Source organism: Sceloporus undulatus, chromosome 1 (assembly GCF_019175285.1).
Source record: "Sceloporus undulatus isolate JIND9_A2432 ecotype Alabama chromosome 1, SceUnd_v1.1, whole genome shotgun sequence".
NCBI lineage: Eukaryota > Metazoa > Chordata > Lepidosauria > Squamata > Phrynosomatidae > Sceloporus > Sceloporus undulatus.
In genome coordinates, this window is record NC_056522.1 from 253,856,914 (window position 1) to 253,863,836 (window position 6,923).

The following is a 6,923-nucleotide window of genomic DNA, read 5'->3' on the forward strand; positions in this document are numbered from 1 at the left end:
GTACTGCACTTAGGGTGGAAAAATGAAATGCACAGATATAGGATGGGGGACACCTGGCTGAATGAGACTACATGTGAAAGAGATTTAGGAGTCCAAGTAGACCACAAGTTGAACATGAGTCAACAGTGCGATGTGGCAGCTAAAAAGGCCAATGCAATTTTAGGCTGCATCAATAAAAGTATAGTGTCTAGATCAAGAGAAGTAATATTGCCACTCTATTCTGCTTTGGTCAGGCCTCACCTGGAATACTGTGTCCAGTTCTGGGCACCACAATTCAAAAAGGATATTGAGAAAATGGAGTGTGTCCAAAGGAGGGCGACTAAAATGGTGAAAGGTCTGGAAACCATGCCCTATAAGGAAAGACTTAGGGAGCTGTGGATGTTTAGCCTGGAGAAGAGAAGGTTAAGAGGTGATATGGTAGCCCAGTTTAAATATTTCAAGGGATGTCATATTGAGGAGGGAGCAAGCTTGTTTTCTGCTGTTCCAAAGAACAGGATCCAGAACAATGGATGCAAGCTCCAGGAAAAGATATTCCACCTCAACATTAAGAGGAACTTCCCGACAGTAAGGGCTGTTCGACAGTGGAACACACTCCCTCGGAGTGTGGCGGAGTCTCCTTCCCTGGAGGGATATTTTACTAGCAACAAACCTTTGACCGAATTTACATTTAAATTATTACTTTCACTTGTAGTTTTTCCACTTGCTCTCTCATCCCCCCTGCTCCTTCTTCAACCAGAATCACACACTTTTGTTGCCTTCCTATTGGTGCCATTGATCTACTCCAATAACACAGATCCTCCTTTCCTTTCCACACCTCTGTAAGAAAACATACACACATACATAAACAAAACCATGGACATGTCTGGACAAAGGAGGACTTCAGTCACTTTGAGTGGGGAAGGTAGAAAAAAACAAATGTTTCGAGAAACTCTTGTGTGGACTGATCACATGACAAGATAAAAGGTACTTGACACTCCAGGCACTACAGTGCTTAAACCAAATTCTGAATTTTTTTTTGGTCTTTGAACAACAGAATTTGATGCACAGAGCATGAAGAACAGATAGGTGAGAGGGATTTCCAATCAATGCTGGGGGGTCATCTCAACATGACTTTCCTGTTTTAAAATCCCTGTTGAGATGACAAAAGACATTTTCACTCCGATGGGCATTTTCATGACTTATGGTTTGCTACAGCTACAACTACTGTTCCTGCTTGACCTTTCAGGTTCAAGAATGACCTCTTCCATTTTGGTGCCCTCAACCCATCTCATGCAGTTCTGCTCAATGAAACCTGGAGTGTCGGCGGCAATGATTGGAGCCTGCGCTACCTGGATGGCCTGATCCGCTACTTCCCTAGTGCTTGTCTCCTAAACAAGGAAGGCCAGCTGGTTTCCTGGATGGTTAGTGATCCGCTTGCATGCCTGACACATGCCTACACCCTTCCCCAGTACCGAGGATGGCGCTGTAATGTAGCTGTGGGGCTGGAACTAGCCAACAAGATGCATGCCAAAGGGTTTACTGCATATGGTGGGGTTCTACCTGAGAACAAATCAGCCAAGCAAGCACTTGAACATCAGGGTTACTGTACCTTGCCTTTCACAAAAAATATGCTTTTCTTCACACCAAGATGCTAAAGCCCAAGAAACAGCAGGCTATAACCTTTTTGCTCCCATAGCTTCAGACACTTGAGAAGGTGAAATTTACAGTCAGATTCAAATATGGACATATTAAATATTATATTGCAAAAAAGGTATTGCAACAGCATTTATAATTTATTGTGGCACCACAGCTCTCTGACAGAGAAGGCTAAATGTCTCAGAAAACTACAGTTCCCAGAATTCCCTATCATTGAGCCAATGCAGTTAAAGCAGTCTCAAATGAGATTATTTCAGCAGTGTGTTTTGGACCTATGTGACAGCTTTCAATTATTTAATATCCAGGTCTACACATTTCCCAGTAAGTTTGCATTGAAACCATCCTGCTATATGGGATTTGTGCACAATTTACTTCTACACACTTTAAATATGTCTTTTTAAAAGATTAGCAGCTCACACATGGAACCAATGTGACAGCTTTCAATTATCTAGTTAGAATTTAATATCCAGGTCTACACATTTCCCAGTTAGCTTGCAATGAAACTATCCTGCTATACAGAATTTGTGCACCTTTTAGCTCTACACACTTAAAATATGCCTTTTTAAAAAGATTAGCAGCTCATAACTGGCTAGGTTTATGGTCTGCAATAAGAGACATGGACTCATAGAAAACATGATTGTTTTTATGAGAGAGAGGACATTTCAAGGCCCAACAGTTTAGAGTCTTAGACAAATGTCTCTCTTGTGTGGCTTCTCCTTCATGATACATGCTGAAAAGGTTTTAAAAAGGACTTTCTGTGGTTTTTCTCACACAGAGAAATCTAATTTCATCGTAACCTTTCACAAACCATTTAATAGACAAAAAATCTTATCTGTGGCCTGAATGTGGCACTCATCAGTATTTTGCCTCCCATCATGATGAAAACATGACATTTGCCATTTATTAAAATGTCTCATATTCACATAATTTTTTGCTCTTCTGTGGTTTTTCTTAGAGCTAAGCTAATTTGAAAGGGTGCAAAATTGCTCCAGACGTGGGAGGGGAGCCAGCTGATGATATCAAAGGTACCGTACAGGCATGGTTCTACAATTATGCGCTGATGGGTGCCCTCATCCCATCCAGGAAAGAGAGAAATAAAAGTAAAGAGAAGTGCCCTGCATATTTCTTGATATTTGTTCTGAACTACAGAGGCTGATTATAAGTGTGGAGAGAGCAGGAGTGAAGACAACACTGGGCCAGTTAAGTTAGTTTTTTGACTGACTGACATTCCTCAATCTGGATATAACGACAACTGCAATCCTGTCTTGTGTTCTCATCATTTCTTATTTTTACTGTTTAAAAAGTTTGATTTATTTTTATTTTTATTTTAATTTAATTTTTTGTTGTAGCAGCCTCACCTCTCCTGCTCCACCTCTGGTCTTGAAGGACCCTAGCATTTAGAAGTATTAGTGTCTTCCTTATAAGGAATTCCTCCGACATTAAAAAAAAAAAAGTATTCATAAGGCACATGGAACAATCACTAACATCACCTGTAGCCAGCTTAAAGCAGCAAGTAACTGACAAAAAAATGACCATGACAACAAAACTGTTCCAGAAGTTGCAGAAAGATAGATTCTTCCCCAATCTGTGGAAGAGTACACACAAAAAAAATGTGATATCTATGTGCAGTTTTGCTATTGTAAGATTGAACTACAATGTTTTCCTTGTTTATGTCTATGGGGAAATAAGTGAATGGGCATCCCTTCTCCAGGCTCCCCTAAACTGGCTGGATTTTTTCTTTGTTTTACCAAAAAAAGAATGAATTGCATCTCAGTACTTTCACACTACAAAACTATAGCACAATGATTCCACTTCACCTGCCATAATAATAATAATAATAATAATAATAATAATAATAATAATAATAATAAATTATTTGTGTTTCCCCGCCTCTCCCAGTGGATTGAAGTGAGCTTACAGACTATTAAAATCAATACAGATAATACTCTTATAAAAACATAAAAAATATTACATCAACACTCATCAATACAACAGTACAAAAATCCATCAACCATCCAGCATCCAGGGGCAAGGCAGAATATCATTGTAAGCAGGGATATTGGTCTTCATTCTTCGGGGGGGAAAGCTTAAATAATAATATAATAAAAGATTTATTTATATACCGCCCTTCGTAACATCAGGGCAGTTTACAACAATATAGAACAATACAATCAGAACAAGTGCAAAGTTATACAATATAGAACAATACAATCAGAACAAGTACAAAGTTATACAAGATTAAATACAGCAAAATACAAAACAGTGTAAACCCACCCCTCCCTCCCTACAATAATAATCCATACAACAATACAACAATAGTCCAAAATAAAACATCCGCAGTAATACATAATTCAAGAAAATAAAACTCTGAAAACCATACTATAGCTGGATGGCAATATACATCATCAAAGGAGCTAGAATGACATTGATGCTCATGGGGAAAACACAATCCATGAGTATATAAACCCCATACACAGACAATGTAAAAAAGCTGCAACAGAGTAAGACTACTTCCCAAGTCAATCCTCTGTAGCAGACGCAGCTATTGGGTCCCTGCCCCGTCCCCTGCGGCCGTGCGCAGTTGCGCAGCTGCGGCTGTGAGTCCATCAGCGGCAAGTCCTGGGTGGGTGCGCAGCTGCGCAGGTGGAATGCTCTCCAGGCAGCCGCTCCGGCAACAGCGGCAACAAACACAGTCCCTTGGGGCCTTAGAGGGGGCAGGACGAGGAGGTTCCCCAGCAAGCTGGGTTTTATGGCATGCCCCTGCCACCGGCACGCCCCTCCCCAGCTCCCCCTCAGGTGTTCCTGGTCTCCCTCGGTCCTGGCAGCACCGCTGTGAGTCCGTCGGCGGCATGTCCTGGGTGGGTGCGCAGCTGCGCAGGTGACAAAAGAGTATCGTTTTAAGTCTCTTTTTAAATGTTTCCAAGGGGGTCATGAGACGGAGCTCCTCAGGTAGGCTATTCCAGATCCGCAGGACCATTATAGTAAAGGCCTTTTGGGATGAGGAAACATATTTGGAAGATGGTGTTTCCAATAAGTTCTTACCAGATGTTCTGAGTGTGTGGGGTGGATCATACGGGGAGATGCGGCCCCTCAAGTAACTCGGGCCTAAGCCATGTAGGGCTTTATAGGTGATAACCAACACCTTGTACTGTGCCTGGAAGCAAATAGGCAGCCAATGAAGATCTCTCAAGATAGGTGTTATATGGTCAAACCTAGATGCACTGGTGACCAATCTGGCTGCCATATTTTGTACTAACTGAAGCTTCCGGACTTGATACAAGGGTAGCCCCATGTAGAGCGCATTACAGAAATCTAGACAAGAGGTTACCAGAGCATGTACCACTGTTTCAAGGTCCCTTTGGCCCAGGTAGGGTCGCAGTTGGCGTATCAACCGAAGTTGATAGTAAGCACTTCTGGCCATCGCATCTACTTGAGATGTCAACTGCAGGGACTTATCCAGAAGTACTCCTAAACTGCGATCTTTGTCCTTCAGGGGAAGTGTGACCCCATCCAGGACAGGTGGAAAAATTTCCTTCCCTGGGCCTGGGGAACCTATCACATGTACTTCCGTTTTCTCTGGATTCAGACTGAGTTTGTTTTCTCTCATCCGGCCCATTACCGACTCCAAACAGGCATTCAGAGGAGAGACGCCATCCTTAGTCACTGCATCAGTCGGAGACACAGAGAAGCATATTTGGGTGTCATCAGCGTACTGATAACACCGCGCCCCGTGTCTCTGGATGATCTCTCCCAGCGGTTTCATGTAGATGTTAAACAAAGTGGGGGACAAAATAGCTCCTTGAGGGACACCAGATGTCAGTTCCCTCTTGGAGGAGCAAGTGACCCCCAACTGCACCATCTGGAATCTGCCCAAGAGGTAGGATTGGAACCACTGGAGTGCAGTGCCCCCGATACCCAATTCCCTTAGGCGTTCCAGAAGGATACTGTGGTCAATGGTATCGAAAGCTGCTGAGATGTCCAAAAGCACCAGCAAGGTCACACTTCCCAGGTCGATGCTCAGACGGAGATCATCGACTAAGGCGACCATGGCAGACTCAACTCCGTATCCCGCTCTGAAGCCAGTTTGAAATGGGTCCAGATAATCAGTTTCATCCAAGACTGCTTGGAGTTGGAAGATGACCGCTCTCTCGATCACCTTACCTAAGAATGGCAACAAGGAGACCAGTCTATAATTATTTCTCACCAGGGGGTCCAGGGAGGGTTTCTTGAGCAAAGGTTTAACTATTGCTAATTTCAAATTCGATGGAAATTTACCCTCCCTGAAGGATGCATTAATTATGAGTTGTAATAATGATGTTACTGCATCACCACCCTGGGAGGTCAACCAAGAAGGACAGGGATCAAGAGAGCACGTCGTCTTCTTAACACTTCCAAGAAGCTTGTCCACTTCATCAGTATGTACAAACTCAAAGTGATCCAGTTTAATAGAGTCTACAGAAGCTCTGGATGCCTCTCCTGTTGTTTCTGTTATAATGCCGATGTCAAAATCAGCCCTTATCCGAGAGATTTTATCTGTGAAAAAGTTGTTAAAATCGTCACAGCAGGCCTTAGTTGGTTCTAAAATAGGGTTCAGAGTGGGAGGAAGCTGATGACTGCGTCCTATGACATCATGGAATTTGTAGTTCGATGAGCCACTAGAGCTCTCTGGCTAAGAATTCTAAATGCTGCTCCCTAAACTGCCAGTACCAGGATTTCACAGGAAGCAGTCATGATGCCATCTGGCCATGGAGAAAGAGATGCAGGCCCAGCTCCATCAAACCTGGTCTAGATTAAGAAGCAGAGCCTCCCCCCAGTCCATCTGGTGCCATCTGGCCATGGAGGGAGATATGCAGGGACATCGCCATCGGGCCTGGCCTGAGCTAAGAAGCAGAGCCCTCCCTCCAGTCCATCTGCCTTGGTCCAGACCTCAGAGAGAGAGAAGAACTGCTGGACCTGATCCCCTTCCCCTCCACCATTCCCTTCTCCTTTTGTGTCATATCTTTTTAGATTGTAAGCCGGAGGGCAGGGAATCATGTAATTAAAAATAATAATAATTGTAAGCCACTCTGAGGGCCTTTAGGGTTGAAGGGCGGGGTATAAATACCATAAATAAAATAAAATAAATTATAGTTAAAGTGAAATCATAGCACTATCATACTGTAGTGTGAAGGAGCTCCTAGAAGCTTGCAAGAGTGACAATTCATCCTTCAAATAGGTTGCTGGAAGCCTCCACTTAAAAAGATCATTTTTAAACCACAAGTGAACTTCATGTCATGTGTTTTTTATTG